This window comes from Amblyomma americanum, chromosome 2 (assembly GCF_052857255.1).
Source record: "Amblyomma americanum isolate KBUSLIRL-KWMA chromosome 2, ASM5285725v1, whole genome shotgun sequence".
NCBI classification, from domain to species: domain Eukaryota; kingdom Metazoa; phylum Arthropoda; class Arachnida; order Ixodida; family Ixodidae; genus Amblyomma; species Amblyomma americanum.
Window position 1 is genome coordinate 4,487,654 of NC_135498.1, and position 11,075 is coordinate 4,498,728.

The 11,075-nt window shown below is 45.7% G+C and overlaps 1 long non-coding RNA gene across 1 annotated transcript; it reads left to right on the forward strand.

Annotated features, from left to right (window-relative positions):
- Nucleotides 1-591: 591 nt before the first annotated feature.
- LOC144120449 (uncharacterized) lies at nt 592-10,222 on the forward strand. Its single transcript, XR_013312442.1, has 4 exons — nt 592-1,078; nt 4,565-4,700; nt 4,781-4,995; nt 10,088-10,222. It is a non-coding gene; the product is annotated as an uncharacterized LOC144120449 (long non-coding RNA).
- Nucleotides 10,223-11,075: the final 853 nt, after the last annotated feature.

An 11,075-nucleotide genomic window follows, 5' to 3' on the forward strand; every position in this document is an offset into this window, starting at 1 on the left:
TTGAGTCAAATTTCATTTAAGCTCAGTTAACGTGCAGACAATTCGTTTCCTGTTGACTCGTACCAGCAGACAACGTATCAACATTACGGGGCTGAACAAAATTTCAGTTTTTATTTTTACGAGGAATGCGAGAAAAAAAAATGCCTGAACTCTTACCCGATACTCTCTGCGAACTGCATTCGTAAATTCGTTGCCTCAACACGACGCTGCGGCATATCTTAGTGTAAGAGATCGCAACAAATATAAGTGCCTAAGGTATGGAGTTTGGCCTTCGTAGCGTAGAAAGGTGTTCTGCGTTTCGTTCTTGCAAGAGCCTACTATTTATGTTCGGGTAACATGCGCACTGTTTCACAGCGAGAGCCACATGAGACACTTAATCTCTGTGGGGTACGGCGTTTCCGTCAGTGTAGTATGTAGTTACGGACGTCTCCCTCCTTCGCCTTTACAGGAGAAAATAAAATCTACGGCCAAGTAGACGTGAGCCATAATGGGCGTAATAAATGGGGAGTCTCTGATCTCTTTCGTTATCGCTATCTTTTTCCTTTCCCGCACAGGCAGAGGTCGAAAGGACAAGAAGTTTCTGCCCCTTTCTAAAGTCCCAAGTTTCATATCACGGTACTTAATAAAGGCCAAGAACGGGGAATTGGGCACACGAATGTTCAATGGTCTGTTACGCGAAGAGATTTCCGTGATAAACGTTCTCAACTCGATAGAAGCATAACAAACTTGCACCTCGACCGACCAGACCAAAGGTACGGCTTTCGAACAAATAACTATAGGACTATTCGCAGGAATTCCTCCCGGCACCAGATGCACCAAGCAGGGTCTAAATCAAGGCCGGTGCCGCAGTCAGACAGTCCACGGTCCCATTTGTCGAGTCTCCGTATCCGGGACCCTCGTAAAAGTGTGCACTTGCTGTTGGCTTAGCTACGACGCTGCCCTGCGACAGCCAAGCAATTAGCCTTGACGAGCTGCGTGGCTGCAGCATTTTTCGTTTTGACCTTGTTTGCGTCTTCCTCACAATAACACCGTCTTACTTCTGTCCCAAATCACAAAGACGCCGTCCCTGAGCCAGAAGGTAAGTTAGTCAAATTCATTCCGCCTCCTTTCTGCCAGCTAGCTGCCGAAAAGCTTTGCTTAGTTATAGCTATGTGTTGATCATGTTGCGCTCTAAAGGCAGACGACACAGTGGGGACACGAAGAACACGCTTCCTATTAAGGGGATACCGAAGATGAATCGAGGTTAGCCTGTATCGATAGGGCACCGAGTACTAATCACTAAGAGAGCCCTGCGGCAAAAACGGAGCTTCTATAAGCTAAGAAAAGCCAAAAACAAATGCAGATGTCGTGATTACGTGACGATTTCGCAAGTAAAATGTCTGCGTCGGCACTGATTTTTGTGTGCGGATATCGGAGGCTTTGCTTCAGCGTAATTTATTTAAAAAACCAGTGACAACCCGTCCGTTTCGGTCAGGACATCCTGAATTTGAATCGACGTTTTATCGCCCCACCTTTGCCTTTACTCTTTTTAACTGTTGTTTTGCATTTTACCGTTTAGGTTGCCATAGCGCGTCTTTTTATTCCGTTACTTTTCGCTTTTGCTCCAGTTACCTGTTAAGAGAGAGATTGCCGTCTCTAAGTATTTGTTTTGATATTGCCATGCTGCGTGGTACGATTTCAGATTTCCTTGTTAATTCACCTGGCATCAAGTATTGTTACCAGTTATTTTGTAAATTTCCCTCCCCTGTGTTTGTCTGTACATGTGCGGGTGACAAAGGTGGTCGCGCACTTGGGTTCCCGCCTTAAATAGCCTGTGCTTTCGCATCCTTGAATAAACAGCTCGCAGGCCGCACCCACGCTGTCGTATTCGTTTCTTTACACCCTTCCGTCGTACTTCTGCGCAGTTTCTGACCTTCCATGAATCGAGAAGCGCAAAAGATTGGTCAATCCAATTTTCTCTGCCATAAATGCATCTCTTGCTGCCGGACAAATGTCAACGTTCCAAGAAAGAACAAAATAATAAATTTTTACAGTAAACAAGGATTGTCTGCAGTGTTCCTCTAATGCAGAAACGCGTTCGAAGAGCGGTGGCATCACACCGGATGCCACGCAAAGGAAGCTGGGGGTGGGGGGGGGGGGGGGGGGGGGGGGAGTGATTAGGCGAACGACCACGGTTTCGACGCTAGAAACGTCACTCGAGCCTTCGTGTTTCAGACGTTGCAGCTGGGGTTGAACATTCACTTGCCTTTCATTTTCGCGCGATTTGTCAGGAGAACACGGTTATAGGCCAAAGACATGGGCGTTTTTATATGCTCAACGTTCTCACCTCTCACGCTTTTTGAGCGACACGGACCTTGTCTCGCGTTTGTGATGTCAGAAAGTGTGCCTTGTTTTTTTTTTAAAGTAGTTTTTCATCTGCCTCCTCCCATCATCATCGTCCCCCATCGTGACCTTCTTTTATCTCCTCTTCCCGTCCCGCAGAGCAGAGTAGCAGGCCAGATATTTATTTTTCGGGCCAACCTCTCTGCCTTTCCTATCAATAAACCCTCTCTCTCTCTCTCAACGTTCTCATCTCTTGAAAATTTGTTCACCCAGTTAACGTTCCCATTGGGAGTCGAAGCATATAACCATGTCGCAGAACGTTCGTGGTTTTTATTTCTTCATAACCCTCCTTTTGACAAAAATGTCCGGCTCTTGTTTTACTGCTTCATCGTTGCAGAAATAAACTTTTCAATATTCATATGAGGTTCCATAGAGCAAAATCACAAAGAAACAAGACACAACCTCAATATTTTCACTGCGATAGCTGGCATTTCATCTATCCATTTCAGCATCGGCTACTGTCAGATCGCTGTGGACGACATGGACTGAGAAAAGAGTCATTCGTTATGCCTGATATTATCAACCAGTTCAATGTCGTATGGCCCATTGCTCCAGCCACTTTCCAGAGAGTGATGGTCGCCCTCCTTTGTATATTCAAGAGAGGATCACCATTTGGTCTAAGCTATCTTGACGACGTTGTGCTCTTCTTGACAATGCTTTCTACGCACCTCGAACAACTTTAGACTAGTCTAGCCGGCTTAATGCGTTTTAAATGCATCATCAGAGAAATAACACTCCGGCGTCCGGCGATGTCTGGCATAAAATTCGATGATTGGTCGACCAGACGTATGACATCATGAGACCACATGACATGGCTAGTTGGCAGGTGCCTGTAAAGCATCCTGTAAACATCCTGACTGCAAAGCCCTGCACAGCCTCCAAAATGGAGTGTGACCTTCTCTGGGCATTGCCTCTTCGCAATTTCAGACTTTCTCAACATCGCCGACGAAGAGCGCCATGATTTCTCATGACAACCGTTCATTGAACGCCTCGAGTTTGCAAACCCAACTGCCTTCCTCCGACTGTTTTTCCTCCGCGATGGCATTCTGTATCACCTAACTGTTCATTCTGACTGGCCTGAGTTGTTGGTTGTGCTGCTCTAACGAAGCCGTGCGGCCATCCTGAAAAATTTCCATACGTAGCCATCCCTGGTCACCTTGGCGTGTGGCGCATGTGTGCCGTGGAAAGAATATGACCAGATGTTGTATTCCTGGGTTTCCGTTGCGAGTTTATTTAAATGTACTGACAAGCTTTCCTTGTTATGACACCATTACATGGGAAATATGACCATGAAAGCTCGGGGGAGGAGGGGCTTCAACATCTGGTGTTGTGCAGACAGAGCAGGAGGTGATTTTTGGGCAGCTGTCTGCGTTTCATATATTAATCCATGTTTTGCTGTTCACCCTTTTCGCCATGTCAATAAGTTCCCTTTCCCGATTACAAGGCGACACTTCCTGCCATTTCCGTTCCGCTTCATCTGGTACTACCAGTAAGTCCAGGCACGTGACATCGTGCACAACATCAATGAGCTGAAAGCACGCATTCTAAGGCTAGGATGAGCGATGAGATGCAAGCCAGGAATCTTGTCCTGATCCTCGCATGAGGGGCCTGCCTTCACTATTCGCGCTCCTGGGGGTTTCGTTTCATTTCATTTCATTTTATTTCCTTCAAGGCCCCATGACTGGGGTATTACTTAAGGGGTGGGGACTAATAAAGAAAGCATTCTTACAATTGTACATACTTTGTTACATTTTCATTTTCATTTCGCTTATTTATGGTCACATGTGAGCCTAAACGGCTGCGAGACAATTTTCTACTGCAAAATATCGCCTGCGTTTTCTTAAAAGCCATACTTCCGGGTCTTGCTGCGATCCCATTTTCACGTTATAACCGGCGTTCATTGCTGATCGCGTTGACAGCATTGGGACTGTTTTTGGCTGGCGCTAATCAGCTAGTTGTCACTATGTCGCTATGAAAGAGAAGATTTCTGTTTCATTAATTATATGCCACAGTAATTGCAAAGCATTTCAAACAGAGAAAAACAAGACAAAATAAAAAAGGAAACCTCTCAGCAAAGCACGCTCGCTGTCACGCGCCTCTGTTTAGGCTGCACTGTCGGCTTCTGCTCCCAATTAGCAGTCGGCACAGGCTAATGACTGCCTACCGATGTTCTTTCTTTCAGCGTCTTCGTGAATGAATGAGCGTTTCGAGGAAACTTTCATAACCGGACGCTTTGCGACACGTGGCAGGATACTGGAGCGTGTCATTGTTTTCAAAGCCTGCAACCACAGCCCCTTCGGCGCTGCTATCGTTTTCAGGTATTCACTCACGACGTCGCCACTTTGGCAGCGTTTATTTTTTTCTTGTTTCCACTTCACTGACTTATATTCCTTTACAGTCGTTGCCCGTGGCTGCTTCGAGAACTCCGTTTCAGCCGCACAGTCGTCGCCTATCTGCCACCGGCTATGCCAAGTGGGCTATATAACTGAACGATAAGAAGGCTTCGCCGAGGAAGAGGTCGCAGCTTGTCGGGTGGGCGATGAAAAGCAATGTTTTCCTAGCAGTGCCGCAGGTCAGCGCAGCGGGAAAGCCCCTGCAGCTGAATCAGCGCTGGTGAGTGTGCCATTCTAAATATTTCCATGTTGTTCTAAATCGACTGATCGGTTCAGTAGGCACGATACAAAGAATAAGAGTGAAATGTTTTGAAGCGAACGTGGCAATACTTCTTAGGTTTTGTACGATTTGGTCTTGCCCTCTGTTCAGCTCAAATGGGACAACAGGTGCGGTCCCATTTGAGCCATTCATTGCTTAGATTTTTTGGTTAGAAAGAAAAAAAAAAACGAGGGTGAGACTCAGCACAGCCTTTTTTTTAACTTTTTCGCTTTGGGGGAAGGGCAATCGCTCTATTCCCCTTTTCTCTTTTCATTACAGCCTCGTTGGACAGTAATGAAATGAATGAGAAGGCGCGCCTAGAGTCACCAGTAGGGGTCCAGAAATCCAACTTTAACAAGCCAATTTCGGCTGAACTTGCGAATGTCAGAAAGGAAGTGCTTACGACTGACCGCACAAATATTACATTCCTTCAGACAACCACAATTTGTGTTTCCTTTTCGGACGTATGCATCACAGTTTATCGTCTGAGTATCATTCTTAGATTGTCTTTCGCTTCACTAAATGTATTTGATTGAAGATGTGCCTTCACTAGCTTTAAATATTCCAAAGACTCGGATTCGCCAAAGAGCGCCGTTGGAAACCCAATTTCAAGGCAACATCAATAGTTTCAATGCACGAAATATTTGAATTTTCTTTAGATGTGATTCGGTGCTGATTAAGTTTTGCCTCGCGTAATGCTGAGACGCGCTCACAGATGACACAGCGGTGATATGTGTGCAGCAGAGAAGTATACGGTAAAGCCCCGCTCCCATTGGAATTTCCGACGTCGTCGCTCTAGTTCAATCTGTATCTAGCAGTGCTCAATGTCACTACGTTGAATAAATATTGAAGAAGCGCCGTGGTCATCTTTAGTATTAAAGTAGCTTTCGCGCTGTTGTGGCAACAATGTGCGCATTTCGAAATAATTCTGAAATTATTATACGCACTTATCAGTACTTCTGACGCTTTCACCGCGGTTCTTCAACACATACAAGGATTCACATAGCTATATACATCACAGATGTTGTCTTTAAACTAAATGTTTATAAAGACAAACTTTTGTGCCGTCAAGGCAGAAACAATTCGATGACGACCGCCGGAGCTGGGGCCTGGCTACATAAACTGCTGTAGATAAGACAGCAGTTGTAGACATAAGAGCACAATCTGTTTGAAAATTTGACAATTTCACACATAGAGAAAAGAAGAAAGAAGTTAAATTTTCTTTTTTGTGGGTTTATTGTCAACGTCGTGAAATACAACCGGCAAGAAACATCAATCAAGACGTTAATTCTCTCTTCTCTGACACCTTTCCAGAGACCAGCTTGCTCAAGCATGATGCACCTCATCAAAGCAGTCCAGATTCGCTGGAGGCTCATTTCCATATTTGCTGCTCCGCTGTTTTTACTCCCCGTAGCATTTTCTATCGGTGGAAAGGTACATATTGCAAACCGTTCTCTCTTCATTGCTTAGAAGTGCCTAGAAATATCGAACTGCTGGCGGAAGCCAGCGAGGTTTCTCACGTACGTCCTACGGTTACGAGTGCACAGAGTAAGACGTCATTGTAGTAGAAGCTACAGCTCGCGCAAGCAAAATGATACCGAACTATCAAAGCGTGTCGCCAGTATGAACGGCCCGTACGCATAATTTCGGCACCCGGCCGGTAAAAGCAAAAAATGAAAATGTAGCCCTGGCAGTCTTTAGTCAGGGGTATTCATTCCAGCTGGAAAAATACTTATCCGGTAGAGTTTCCAGCCGGAGTGCCATTTTCCAGCTGGATATGTGGAGCCACACCACATAGCAATTTTCCAGCTGGAGCTAACTGGAAGTGTGAATTTTTTAGCTGGACACGGTTTACGGTTCATTAACCCAGCTCGAAATAGATCTCATTCCTGCTAAAATTGGTTTCAAACTGAAGGGCATGATTTCCGGTTCCTTCGAAAACAGATTTTTTTATCGTGGAAATTAAATGTAATCATGCACCGTTCCAGGGAGCGCGAAGTTTTAGGAGCTTGGCCGCGCTTAGCTCCAGCGAGCTGCAGCTTCTGGCTTAGTGCCAACACACTGAGAGCAAGCAAATGAGTTCACCTTGCTATATGCTTTATTTTGATTTATGCGTAGCAGCAATGCAAGCTTAGTAAATGTGGGTTTGAGGGGTTAGCATGTTCCTTAGTGGTGACCGTCCGCCGTTTACAATCGAAATCACTGATTATGATTACCTCTCTCTGCTTTCTCTCAGTTCCTCAAGCAACAATGCCCCATCGCTGCTCAGTAAATTGAAGTCATATGTAAAATTAAGCCTGATGAAAAAGACATTAATTAATTTAGTGACCTCTATGCTTCACTTGTAATAATGGCGAATATTGCTGAGCTGATGATCTAAAATTTTCACGCGTAGACTATAAACACGCCTCAATGGCGGAAAAATTCCCACAAGTACTTGCAGGGTAGCCAACCGCAAACCTTTCTGGTTAACACCCCTGCCTTTTTCCTCTCTGTATCTATATATCCCACAAGTACCCCTGTGCTCAGACTTTGATCGCCCGTAAAGAAACCTACGTAGGAGGAATTAATCCGGAACCTCCCAATACGGCATGACTCCAAGTTAAAAGAACAGCTTTCGGACTTCGTGGCTCACATAAGAATCGATTTCTTGCTTCCTTTGTTACTTAGGTGAATGCAATTTTTTAGGGTGTTTTAGAGATATTTGTGGCTTCTGGTGATCAGAGCAAATTATGTACGCACTCCTATTGTGCTTGTTGACGCTGAAAGCGGTCAGTACTTACGGTCCTTACAGAAGGAGTCCGGAAGGCAATGTGAAATAAGAATCATAAATCTTAAATTCCTTAACGGGGCAGTGTTAAATGCCTCGTTGTCCAGAAAATCCGGTGTCGGCGTTGTGAGCGAAAAATAACGAGCATGAATCTGGCAGGTGGTTTCCAGAGAGCAACCTAGGAGGCAGGCGGGCCACCTAGGTCACATGACTTTGCGGCGCCATTACACCCTGCCCACCGGATAGGGAGCAAACTACCCACCCTGGCAGTTAAATTAATCATTGGCCGCTCGGCAAGATTAACCTGAGCACAAGGCCCACCGCTGGGAGCACCTGTCATCACTGGGTAGGGGCACATCGCTTAACCGCTGCACCGCTGCGCCAGGAGAGGTGTGGGGACTCCCAGTGATCTATGAATTTAAAGTAGAGAATGACATAATGCATATATGAAAATTAACTCATTACGCTATCGCTATTACGTATCGCGTCCATGGCTTTACATTGCACCATGTGGGATTTTTAATAGTGGGGGACAAATATGTTTTCCTCACTTAACCGCGGCTGACACAGTTCAGAACCTCCTGGACCCCACCCCGTAATCGCATACGCTACCAAAACGCACGCCGACCACTGCGGGCGTTGCTCTCAGGGAACAAAGGAACGACACTCTGGCTGACACAAATGGGCGTTTATTGCTACAGCAACAGTAACGCCAGCTAGCAACAAAGCACGCTAACGAATTGAGGCCATCCGACTCGCAAGCAAGGTTGCGAGCGAATGTTCGCCCACGCTAAGGCAAGGGATACTCCGCGGCCGGACGAGACGAGATGCGGGAGAACGACCCCCCAAGAGGCCTCGCCCTGCCGGCGGAGAGCGGAGCACCGTGAGCGACACGTCCTCACGCTGCGATGTTCCTCAGCCAAAGAGCGTGATGCTTTGTCCCGCGCGCGTGCAGCAAGCCGCCTGTGGCGCCGTGACGCCCGCGCCCTCTCTTGTTAAGTTAACCAGGGAGGGTCACGGGCGCGCCCCGCATCGGGGCGATGCTGTTGCTGCACGGCGCATCGCGGGAAAGCAGACCAAAGGTAGCGCGGGCACGTCCCCACAATCTTTATAAAGAAGGGACCCCGAAAGTAAGCGGAGGAGTTTTCTGTGGGTTCCTTAAATAAAAGAAAGTTAGAACAACTGAGATGATCGTTAAAGGTACAAAATGAGTGGAAAAAGAGTGAACTAAGAACAATAAAGAAGGAGCAGAAAAAAAATGTACAGACGATCAATGCCGTTCTTGCGGAAGAATATGCGTTAGCACTGGTGTTTGCCCCCAGACGGAGCAGCTGATGGGTTCATTGCGAGCGGATGGCGTGATCGAGTCCAGCAACCACAATGTCACACGCCTTACGCCCGCTCGTCTTACAATCCATCGCCTCCCACCCTCTCTAACTTTCGTTCTCCCTTCTTTCCCCTGAAAGCAGAGAGAGAGAGAAAGAGAGAGCGATTTCTGCCACTTCACTTTGCCTACCGCCAACCGAGGCTTCACTCGCCAACGCCGCACACTTTTCGGGATAATCGGCCTTCGAATATTTACGCATTAAAATGCGCGTAATTTTTACAGTTTTAGAATTCTGCTTAGTGTTCAAGTGTTTTCATTGCTTGTTTATGTGAAGGAAACAACATAGTTGACAAAACAGTTTCTGGTAACTTATTCCGCAGCTCTCTAGCAAAAAGCGAATTTTTTTTCGAACTAAACGAAATAGGCGGTGCGGCTAGCTGGGTAGATAAAATTGACCGGACTGCCTGTGTACTTGGGTGATTTTTAAGCGTTGTCGAAACACAGCTCGCAATGAGATGAATCAGTTTTTAAGTTAAGACTAGACTTGTTAATTTATACCGCCGTTAACGCAGTGGATAGTGTATTCTATTAATACATTAGCACGGGAACTGAATCCTAATTTGACAACGTCTCAGCTCGTTGTGGCGGCATTAATCGGTGAATGACAGTATGGCAGCTTTATTTTTAACCACTTTCAGCTCTCCTAGAGATGCGCAGTGTTGTTAGCTGCAGTTAAATTTTACGCCAAGGGCATAATCAATTGAATAACATTTTTTTTTGGCGTTAACAAACTGCTTCACTAGCTTATTGAGCACAACCTTGTCTGACCGCCTCCGATGCATTCTTTCTTTACCCTCGGTTTCTGGGGTTTCTCTGCTTTTGGTAACCGATTCGCTTCCTTCAGGTGGCATAACTTCAAGCAAAGCTAAATTTTTCTTCGCATCTCTTCATTCAAGGCGGGATGGTGCGCCTACGTAATCCTTTGGATGGCATTCTACTGGTCGGCCGAAGTGATCCCGCTCCCCATCACGTCGCTCATGCCTGTAGTGCTTTTTCCTCTCCTCGGAATCCTATCGTCTACGCAGGTCTCATCATTTTATTTCAACGTAAGCTACCCGTTCCAACAGTGAAATTCGTGACCTCAATCTATCTCTGTAGCTACGCACAGTCGTTCACACACCTGTCTAGAGCGATCAAGCGGCACGCTCTAATGTGCGTTTATTACAATCACCGGAGCCTGGAAGGCCCAATATAGCATTTAAGTACATAAATATCTCAACACGATTCATTTCAATGTGCATGCACGATAAGGTCTCGTTTCAAGTCTTAGGCCGCTTGTAAATGACGCAAGTGTGCTTTCCGGTACGCTACTCAAGCGTTCCAGGCAGGAGTGTGGCCGACCTTACGTATTTGTTTCGAAGCAACCCTTGTAGCGCATTACGTTAAGCTGATTAAGGTGGTTAGAATTTCTCACGATTGAAGAACTTTTATTGTTTAATTGTGTTATTTAGCCACATTCACACGAATAGGGTGCGTGACGTCTTAAAAAATGTAATCACAATATTCTGTTATAAAGACGCTCTTATCTTCACTTCATTTCTGCGCTTTCTAGTGGACGAGTGCTACGAATTCTAGTCTAGGACGAATTCTACGAGTGCTACGAATTCTAGGACGAGTGCTAGTCTACGAGTGCTAGTGAATTCGTAAAAACGTCCTTGTGACAGCCATAATATTGACTATGAACATTTGTTATGGTTTTCACTGTCTAAAAATAAATTGAATTCGAAATTTTGCACGTCATTATTCAGTGAACAGAGGTGATGAAACAAGCTAAAATGCTCGTTAAACATATCTTCATGGCCAGCTTCTCGCTCTAATATGTTTCAAAAGGCTCCTTGGACTATAAATCTCACAGATAAATCTTTGCAAGAATTCGAGCATTTG